Source organism: Tupaia chinensis, unplaced genomic scaffold (assembly GCF_000334495.1).
Source record: "Tupaia chinensis unplaced genomic scaffold, TupChi_1.0 Scaffold000217_1, whole genome shotgun sequence".
Taxonomy (NCBI): Eukaryota; Metazoa; Chordata; class Mammalia; order Scandentia; family Tupaiidae; genus Tupaia; species Tupaia belangeri.
The window spans coordinates 2,041,182-2,052,635 of NW_006159692.1; the positions used below are offsets into that span (position 1 = coordinate 2,041,182).

An 11,454-nucleotide genomic window follows, 5' to 3' on the forward strand; every position below is an offset into this window, starting at 1 on the left:
AGAAATAACTGACATGGTTTATATTTTTTGACAACTCTTGATTGGCTACTGCTCTGTGTCATTCAGTACTAGTGCTGGGGTTGAAGGGTAGCAAGGCCAGACACAATTCCACCACACTGTGTTTCCTGACCAGAGTAGACCACTACTGAGCAAATTAGCACCAAAGTGCTCACATCACATACTTCAGCCTGTGACGATGAAGGAGCAGACATAGGTTATTTCTGAGTGTTAGCAGGGAGCTTCATGTCTAACTCGGCAGAAAACATTCTCAGATAACCAAAAGCCAAAAGAATTTACCAACACCAGACCAGCTCTCCAAGAAGTGCTAAAGGGGGTGCTATACCAGGAAAACTAAAGTCAGACACACAGAAACAGAGCACGAGAAACAACCAGGAGAATGTCTAGCCTAATGGTAGAGACGAGGCCGGAACGGAATGTTAACTTCCAGAGCTTAAATGGAAAAATCAAACCACAGTAACACTGCAAATTCAATAAAAGAGAGATTAATTACGCGAGTCTGAACTAGTGAAATAGACATTTTTTACTTTAGACTAAAACATTACTGATTTTCTTTGATGCGTTGATTTCCATATTTAAGGGTTTTTGTCTTCTCTTTAACAGTTCATAGGTTCATCTACCTACTATTTGAACGAATCCTAACCTTTCTCCTGGCTTTAAGTTTTAAGAAAATTTCTCTTAACATTTTTTGATTTTGATCTATTAAAACTAAAACCATTTTTAAATTAAAAATACAGTAAAAATACCTATTAATACTTTTTGAATGACTACAGTAAGCTATATAGCCCCAGAGAGGTGCTACTTTATAGTATATTCACTTTACTCACTGAGGTTTATGCCAAAGTCAGACATACGTTCATAACTATGTATACATCAGCTATGCTTGGTATTGAAAGTCTTTAAATTAATTAAAATCTTTGGTGAATTAATAAAATTTTGGGGGGGAAAAGGCATGGAAAACAATTGTACATTCCAGAGACAGTGTGGGAGAAGGTGGGGAATTGCCAGAGGGTAAGAGGTAAGGAATCAAGGAGGGGAAAAATATGCAAAATGCATAAGAAACAAGAAACAGAAAATTATTTGTTGATGATAACATGCATGGTTATATTCTTTTTTTTTTTCTTTTTTTTGAGAGATTTTCACTGTAGGGCGCGTGCGCTCGCCAGACAGACAGAGAGAGACATAGAGACAGAAAGCGAGAAATCACCCCCCAGGGGGGATGGTCACGCCGCAATCCCTTCTCCTCCATTCTCCTCTCGGGATCTTGGGCACGCACGTACACGCGCCCGGCGTGAGTTTTAAGCCACCGGGTCCGGGACACAAACCACGGTCGACTACGTGGGAGTCCAGCGACATAGCCATTACGCTAACTGCTGGTTCCCGTGCATGGTTATATTCTTGATTGAGCCAATATACAATGTATACAAGATGGAACATCTCATTTTGTATATGGTATTGGTGTGCAGTGAACGACTGTAGATAGATAGATAGATAGATAGATAGATAGATAGATAGATAGAATTTATCCACCTTCTCGCCTGTGCTAGAAAACTGGATGTCATCCTTCCCCTCCTCTCATCATTCATACAAAATCAACTGCTGTGTCTTGTTTCTTTGACCTCCTGAAACCCATTTTATCTGCCTTCCTCGGTTCCTTAGTTATACTATCACCATCTACCACATGGACCACACCTTCTAGCATTCTTCGAGATCAGGCTTTTTTTTATATTTCTCCCTTTCTGGTACTACATTCCGCCCCATCCGTTTCCATACTGCCTCCAGACAGCTTCATCCAAAACCCGTACCTGACCATGGGGCTTTCCTCCCTAAAACTTTTCTTCTTCATAAGGTAAAGTCAACCCAACTAATTTGGTTGTCATTTTTTTCTTCCTCTTGAACTTTGCCCTTGAGCAATATCCTCCTGTTCATACCTGCTTGAGCATTTTATGAGGACAAGTCTTGGTCATGCTGCCCTGTCCCCCTGGACGTACCTTACTTTCTCAAACTTTAAATCCCCCTTGTTGATAAACATACTCTCTCCCACGCTCACTGTGGTTCTTGCTCCATTTTAGTACTCTGCACACTACGTTATCTTTGTATATTTCACAGTTGCCTCCCCTTCTGAGTGTGAGTATATTGCAGAGAGAACTTTATTATGGCCAGCATGACTGCAATTTGTAACAGAGCTCCTTATTGGGTGCAACTGGAAGTGAAGAGAGATTAGTTTACCTGGAAAGAAAAGTAGTTCGATGCCTAAGACAAGAAAGAAATTGATGATTTATAGTTTGCTTGTTCGATGACTCCAAAAGTCAGCAGCACATAAGTTACAACTCCCTTACACAGAACTATATTCTCATGGGTCTCGAACGGGAGCATGCACTTGATCCACTAAATAGTGAAAATCTGCAGGGCCTTATATTTAAGGTAACACTGACCAGTTAAACCTTTCACTTTCAAAAAGGAAAATCCCTTATTTTACTCTAATGGGTGTTCAGGATTGTTGTGGTAATGGGTGTTTGATCCTGACTCAATCCATAATAGCACACTTGAGAGGATGACTTATGGGCTGGGTTTTGCAGTTCAAACTGCAAGTTGAGAGATGGTCTCTGGATAGCAATACACTGAAAGCAGAGATGCTGCAGCAGCTTTAAGATGGAGTGTTTATAGACCAAGATGTTTAGACAGCTGGACAATTGCTGTGTTTGAGATATGCCTATACTACACTTTTTTCATTGTTGATTTAAACTCAAATTTATTGGCCATCCGGTGCTTTATCTGACAACTCTATATAAAAGTGACTTGAAAAAACATAACCTGAATTAGTGACTGATTGATGTGTCAGGAAGAACTTTGGAAAAAGTGTCAGAAAAACTGCATTTTAGCCACAGCTCTGTGGCTTAGCTGCTGTCACCTTCTCTATAAAACGAAGAGGGTTTCAGATTCAATGGTTTTCAGATTTTACTTAGCTTCAAACGTTTTGTGCAAATAAAATTTCACTAGAAAACCCCAAATATAAAACAGATAAAAGCTGAGTTACTCTTACTGAAGCTGAATATGGGTCTCTCCCCAAGTCAGTAAAGAATGGAGCACGGTTTGAAAACCCCTAGACTGGGATGATTTCTAAAATTCTTTCTACCTGTGACTGTCTGTGAGTGTAAGTGAATTCATTTCAGAAGGAGTAATGATCTAGTTTGTAGTTAATCATAACTTGTCCTTTCCTATTAATAGTAGAAAAGACTGGAGAGAGGGACCAGCAACTGGCATAATGGCTATGTCGCTAGACTCCCATGGAGTTGACTGTGGTTCAAGTTCTGAATCCAGTGGCTTAAACTCACGCTGGGTGCATGTACATGTGTGCCCAAGGTCTCGGGAGGAGAATGGAGGAGAAGGGATTGCACCGTGGCCATTCCCCTGGGTGGGGGGATGATTTCTTGCTTTCTGTCTCTCTGATTTTCTGGCAAGTGCATGTGCCTTATAGCAAAAACCTCTCCCCCACCCCCCCACCCCAAAAAAAAGAGAGAGAGAGAGAGAAAAGGCTGAAGAGATAGGAAAAAATGGTATTAATATTAATAAAGGTAGTATTTAGGGAGGGCCAAGAAGAATTATTGACTACTTTCATTCATTCCTCCAACAGACATTTGTTGAGCATTTACTATAGACAAGGCAATATATTACACAATTATACAATTTAGAGAGAGAGCATTTACTATAGACAAGGCAATATATTATGTAATTATGCAATTTATAGAGAGAAAACTAAAAGAAAACTATTGAAGAACATTTAGTTTGTCAGATGAGCTAAAATTTGTATGTAAGTAATCATACCTGCTATCTATTGAGATATATTATGTACTAGGAATTCTTTTTAATCTTTTTTTATTAATTTTTGTAAGAGAGATTGTTGCTACAGAGCATGTACACTTACCAGACACACACTTGGCTTGAGTTTCAGGCTGCTGAGTCCAGGACTTGAACCGTGGTTGGTTATGTGGGAGTCCAACACCACAACCACTATGCCTGTACTAGGAATTTTATGACTTACAACTAAAAACATATTTAAACAAAAATTGCTTCAACTCACAATTCTTGTTTATTTTACTTTTTTTTTTTTTTTTAATTGTCAGGATAAATGCACTTGCTGAAGAGAGACAGGGCATGTGGGAGTGGGAAAAGCCCAATTGAGCATAATTACACCAGAACCCTTTCTCCATTTCTCCATCCTATTAGGATTTGCAGCATGCATGCACATGTACCAAGCTGTCAGATCCAGAATTTGAGTCATGGTTGGCCATGTGGGATCTGGCTCCCTTAACAACTAGGGTATGGGGCCAGCCCTCTCATTCCTTTTCATTTATTTTCATTGTAACATTATTTTCTTTCAGAATCTTCTAAAACTTATAAGCAGATGATTTATTTATTTATTGTTTTTAATCTCTGAGTTTATCTAACTGATTTAGGACATTTCACTTCATTAGAATCTCTGCCTTTGCTCAATTTTAGGATGATGGAGATGACATTTTTTTTTTGTCCCAAAAACACATTTCTAAGATCAAGACTCCTCCAACTGTGGCTTTGTCTCCAAGTATGCGCTCCAAGATATTCTCATTTTCACCCATCCACATGCTAAGATTATTACCAAATCTTGCTATTTCTTATTCTTCAGTATTTTCCCAATTCTCCTTTATTCTTTTTCTGACATCTAAGCTCTGGCTATTTCACACCTACTTCATTGTTATTTTCTTTTATCAAGTTTCTTTTTCTCTCCCCTACATATTTTTGCATGATGCAGCAAAAGTTCTTAAACACTCTTAGACTAAGAACAAACTTTTATGAACACAATGCTTTGTCCTTGTATTTCTGCTACTGACAACTCTCAGGTGCGTACTTGAACAAATGGCAACATTTCATACAGTTTTCAAAGGCAAGTTATTTTTCATTTAAAAAAAATTTTTTTTGGGGGACCAGGGGCTGGCATAATGATTATGTTGCTGGACTCCCATGTAGTCAACCCAGTTTGAGTCCTGGACCCAGTGGCTTAAACTCATGCCAGGCACGTGTGCGTATGTGCCCAAAATCCTGAGAGGAGAATGGAGGAGAGGGGATTGTGGCGTGGCCATCCCCCCTGGGGGGTGATTTCTTGCTTTCTGTCTCTCTATTTCTCTCTTTCTGGTGAGTGCACATGCCCTATGGCAAAAAACAAAACAAAACAAAACAAAAAAAAACCTCTCAAAATTTTTTTTTGTGTATGAAGATGTCAGTAAGATGACAGAGTAGAAATCTCAACCTCTTATTCCTCGATAGAGACACCGATAGATAATGACATTAGTTTAAAGATACCTTGAAGAGGGACCAGTGGATGGTGTAATGATTATGTTGCTGTACTCTTACGTAGTCGACCACTGTTTGAATCCTGGACCTGGTGGCTTAAAGGTCATGCTAGTCACTTGTGTGTGTGTGTGTGTGTGTGTGTGTGTGTGTGCGCCCAAAATTGTGTGAGGAGAATGGAGGAGTAGGGATTGTGGTGTGGCCATCCCCTCTGGGGGATGATTTCTTGCTTTCTGTCTTTCTGTCTTGCTTGTGAGCACATGCACCCTATAGCAAAAGTCTCTCTTAAAAAAGAAAACAACAACAACAACAAATCACCTTGAAAAGAAATTCAGAATCTAGATAAGAAGTAGAAGCATACTAGAGGTGCATAAACTGGGAACCATTACAATGTATGCATAAGAAGGGCTGTTTCACTTCATCAACATCAATCCCTTTCCTAAACCAGTTTAGTCCAATACTGAGAAAATTGCCCCAGTTGGTGATTTGTCCTGCAATAGGGAGGGATAGTGAGATTGGAGGGTGTACCTGGCTGCCTGGCTTCCTGACCTCTCAGGATACTTTCTGTGGGGTCAGTTTTCTCTTTGCCTTGTACTGAGTGACCTACAGAATACAGTCTCCTGGGAAGATTAGGAACAAAGGAAAGATGAAGGATTGAGAATAGGAACAGGGAGGGAAGAACATGAGGTGAAGGGAGTCTCATACCCAGTATCCCAGGGCACTCTGTGGAGCAGGTTTAAATCTAATCTCATGCCAAACTCTGAATCACCAACAGAACTGAGTTCTCTGGCACAGTTAGCAGCAAATAAAGGGGCCAGTATTTCCTTACTGCCAGCACTGTGTGACTGGACGAAAGGACAGAACTGAGGCCTTTCTCCCTGAAGGAAGAGAAAGAAGTAAAGGTGACCTTGCTCCTGATTTATTTTTACTCACTGTGGGAGTGTAGTCTCTATCTTGCCCCAAATTGAGCACTACTGAATGATCAAGGTCTTTCTCAGTCAAAACCAGTTCATAAAGTCTGATAGAGAAAGCTGCTTCTTCAAGTGTGAAGACAAAAATACACCCCTGGGGCCAAGCAGTGACATAACAATTAAACAACAGGACTCACATAAGAAGCTCTTGGGACTCCTTGAGTACACTGGACTGGCTGGGATGGGATGGGGCCACAGGGTAAAGATGCAATGGGGGGTACAAGTATCTCTTTCTCAGAAGAAATAAATTAACAAAAATGTAAAAATTGCACACCTACCAGGAACATCAAGATATAACAATCAAGACACAACACAATCAAAAGAAGAAGACAACTCTTCAGTTCTAGCCCAAAAGAAATGGAGATCTGTGAATTATTTGACCAATAATTTGAAATACTTATCTTAAGCTCAGTGAGTTACAAGTGAACATAGATGGACAACTAAATGAAATCAGGAAAATGACATATGAACAAAATGAGAAATTCAATAAAAGATAGAAACTATAAAAAAATACAAAAATTCTGGGGTTGAATAACATAGTGACTGAACTAAAAATTCATTAGAGAGGTTGAAATGCAGGATAGATCAATCACACAAATGAACCCATGGACTTGACCACAAGTCATTTGAAATTATCCAGTCAAGAAGAAAAAAGAAAAAGAATGAAGAAAACCTAAGGGGCTTAAGAGTTGCCATCATGTAAACCAGTAGGAATATTACAGGAATTCTGAAAGAGAAGAAAAAGAGAAAGGAGAAGAAAACCTATTCAAAGAAATATTAACTAAAAACTTCCGCAACCTGGGGAGGGAAAATGAAGACCAGATTCATGACTCTCCAAGGATTCCAAATAAATTAAATGTAAATAGATTGGTACACAGACACATTAATATCATTTTGTGAAAAGTTAAAGAAGATTTTTGGAAGCAACAAGAGAAAAGTAACTTGTCACATACAGGAGAGTCTCATAAAACTGATGGTGGATTCCTCAGCAGAAACTTTGTAGTCCAGGAGAAGTGCTTAAGTTCTTGCTATGCTTGAATTCCCTATGGCACTTAAAAAAATCATTTAATTCCATTTATTATTATTATTATTATTATTTTATTTGACCAGACAGAGACAGAGAGAGAGAAAGGGAAAGCAAGAAAGCAAGCCACCGGTCCGGGACATGATTCATGACTCTCCAAGGATTCCAAATAAATTAAATGTAAATAGATTGGTACACAGACACATTAATATCATTTTGTGAAAAGTTAAAGAAGATTTTTGGAAGCAACAAGAGAAAAGTAACTTGTCACATACAGGAGAGTCTCATAAAACTGATGGTGGATTCCTCAGCAGAAACTTTGTAGTCCAGGAGAAGTGCTTAAGTTCTTGCTATGCTTGAATTCCCTATGGCACTTAAAAAAATCATTTAATTCCATTTATTATTATTATTATTATTATTTTATTTGACCAGACAGAGACAGAGAGAGAGAAAGGGAAAGCAAGAAAGCAAGCCACCGGTCCGGGACATGAACCACAGTCAGTCATCCAGTGCCTTTAACCACCACGATGCCGCCCTCACCCCATGACACTTTGTGTAAGACAGGTCTAGTGGACTTTGTTAGTATTTTTATTGTAATTGAAATTCCACGGGGTGGGAGAAGTTAGACAGTTATAAACAGTGCTAGGATTATTGAAATTAGGAAGGATAGAAAGTATAGTTTGATTTGTCCCTTTTGGCTGGAAACTTTAAGTGAGACTGTGAGTTGAATGTTGGAGATAGATTTTGGTAAAATTGTTTCTAATCAGGCTATATCTAGTAGTATTGATGATAAGTTTTGGCTTATTTTTAGGCTTGTGTAAGGGATTAGGCAGTGTATGATTATAGGATAGAAGCCTAGCATAATTGAGAATTTGTGTAACGGTGATGGGTGGTTGTGTTTTAGATTTAGGGTTATAAGGTTTAATTCCATAGCGATGGAAAATCCTGTGATAGTCACGAGCAGGGTGGCAAGTTTTATGTATAGGGGTATTGTTATTTGAGGGGTGGATATTGGTATGATGTTTATGGAGATTAAAAACCCTGTGAAAATGCTTCCTATTGTGAGGCGTTTAATTGAATTAATTAGGAATGGGTTATTTTCATTAATGATAATAGCTGATGGGTGGCACAGTTGGCCTATAAGTGCGTAGAAGATAATTCTGTGTGCTGTAAACGGCTGTAAGAGATGTGGTCATGAGGGTGGTAAGGAGGGCTCAGGTGTTGATGTAACAGGTGTTTGCCACTTCTATGATCAGGTCTCATTCACTCTCTCTACACTAATCACAGCACAGGAGTACATATGATTAATCGTACCAACATGACCTCTAGCCATAATACGGTTTATCTTCACCTTAGCAGAGACCAACCGGGCACCATTCGCCCTAGCAGAAGGTGACTCAAAACTGGTATCAGGATTCAACGTGGAATATGCAGCAGGTCCATTAGCCCTATTCTTCATAGCATAATATATAAACATCATTATAATAAATGCTCTAACAAAAAAAAATTGTAACCAAATGAGAGCAGGCATGGTTATACTAATATGAAGCAAAGTAGACAAAATGTCAAAAATTGTAACAAGAGACAAAGATGACATTATATAATAAAGTGATCAATTCATGGAGAAGATATAATAACTATAACTCTATACACAACTAATGTTGGAGCCCCAAAATATATAAAATAAATATTAGCATATATGAAAAGAGAAATATACAGCAATACAATCATAGCAGGAGACTTTAATACTCCACTTTCACAAGTGGATAGAAATTAATTTTAAAAAATTAGCTTTGAGTTATGCTTTAGACCAAAAGGGCCTAACAGACACATAAGGAAATTCTGTCCAACAGCAGCAGAATATACATTCTTCTCAAGTGCACATGAAACATTCAACAGAATAGATCACATGTTAGGCCATAAAACAAGTCTTAAGAAATTTAAGAAGACTGAAATCACAAGTATCTTTCTAGCTACAAGGGTATAAATCTAGAACTCAACAAAATGTGAAAATTAACAAGAACATGGAAATTAAATGACCTACTCCTAATATGTCAAAGAAGAAATCAAAAGGGAAATTGAAAAAAAATCCTAAAGCAAAAATGAAAAAACCACAACATACCAAAATGTACAGGCCACAGCAAAAGTAGTGGGCTGTTTTTCTATGCAAAAATGTGTCATGACTTTTCCAACAACCCAAAGTTCTAAGTGGGAACATTATGGCAATAAATGCCTATATATATTTTTTTCTTACTCATAGAAGTCTTTTAATAGAGTACTTTATATAAATTCTTTCACAATGTCTTGCTCTTAACTTTCTGGGCCTTTGCGGTTTGGATTTCACAGAAAGATTAAGAGCTAACAGCAACATTATGGTTAGGAACCTGAAGGGAGGAAAACAGTGAGAGTGTCTGAATTTATGTCTCTATCAGGGAAACAAAGAGAAAATGTAGGCCTAACAGCACCTTGGAAGGCGAGGTAAGAGAAGTTAAAAATGAGGGCTTTCTCTGTCACATTATAGAATGATACTTGCCCATACTCCAAGAAAACCCCAACTTCGTGTATTTGCTGTCTCATTGAGACCTTGTTGAAAGGAGGAGAGACCCACAAGGTAAAATCGGTCCCCACTATGGATCCGGTAAGACTTGATCTCAGAAGCTTTGGCTATGTTGCCCCTTCTATCTGCAGAGTCTAAATCGGTCCCCACTATGGATCCGGTAAGACTCAATCTCCAGAAGCTTTGGGTATGTTGCCCCTTCTATCTGCAGAGTCCTGGTATATGCCCAATTGCCACTTTGTTGCCTTCTCCACATCCACCTCCCAATAGTGCCTCCTGGAAGAGAAGCTTTCCACACCCAACACGGTGGCACTGAAGTCCAATCTCCATGAGTGGCCAGGCACATCCTGCTGAGTATTTCCAAATCTTACACTTATCAGGTCTTCAGATAAGACCAGGCAAGGATGAGCTGTTTCAGAATCCAAAGTTATATTTCCTGGAGCAGTGCTAAGGGGGGCTCCCCACACTTCTCAAGCTCTGTGGTCATCCTTTCGAGGCTGCAGATCTGCTCGGAAACCCGGACTTCACTCTCCTTGAGTTTATTCATGTTCTCCCTCCCCAGGCCGCTGAGTCTTTTTTTAAGCATGCTCTAGAGTCTTCCACAGTTTGTAGGGAGTCAGCCTTGTGAGTCTCATATTGATCGAGATAGGCTGTCTAACCTTTTGCTGAACCATTATCATTCTTTCTTGCTCATCAACCAATATGCTTTTAGCTACTTCGAGTTTCTTCCTCTATGTGTTCAATATTTCCTGGAATAATTTCCTGTACTTTCCTGCAGCTTCTTGTATCCTGTACACAATGTGATGCTTGTGCTCCTGGGACTGCAAGCATTTGCCACAAAGTGTCATTTGGTCATCATCACAGAACAGCTCTGGTGGTTCCAGATGTGTCCCACAACAGGCGTCTTCTGGGATGTGCTGTATCTGGGGGCTGGGTCTTTCAAACATCCTAGTTGGTGTTCCTGGTTGAGGACTGGATTGCTTGTTTCTGATGTGTAATCCTTCCTGAATTTGTGTAATCCTGGGTAATTCCTTGAGGGTAACCAGTGGACACTGAAGACTGAGCTCGAATTGCTTCCTCAGTCCCTTGCTGGCATCTGCAGAGCTGCATATCATATCCACATAACCAAGTCGGGGCAGAGGCTATCCCACTTCAGTGAGGGATAGAATGATTGGAGTTTATTCAATAAATGCCTATATTAAGAAAAAAATCTAAAATAAACAAGTTAACATTATAAATAACCTAGCATTACAACCCCAGGAAACAAGAAACAAACTAAATCCCAAATTAGCAGAATTAAGAAAATAATAAAGATTGGAGCAAAAATAAATGAAGCAGAGACTAGAAAGAGAATAGGAGAAAGGATCAAGAAAAGTAACAACTGTTTTCTAAAACTAAAATCGACAAACTTGGGGCCAGCAGGAGGCATGGTGGCTAAGGGCAATGGATTCCCACATGGCTGACCATGGTTCAAGTCCTGGACCTGGTGGCTTGCTTACTCACTTTCCCTCTCTTTTTCTCTCTCTCGCTCTTGCTCTGTTCCCTTTCTGGTCAAATTT

General features: G+C 39.2%; 1 pseudogene; it reads right to left on the reverse strand.

Moving 5' to 3' along the window:
- Nucleotides 1-9,665: 9,665 nt before the first annotated feature.
- On the reverse strand, nucleotides 9,666-11,073 carry LOC102489336 (putative E3 ubiquitin-protein ligase TRIML2; annotated as a pseudogene).
- Between the last annotated feature and the right edge of the window lie 381 nt (nucleotides 11,074-11,454).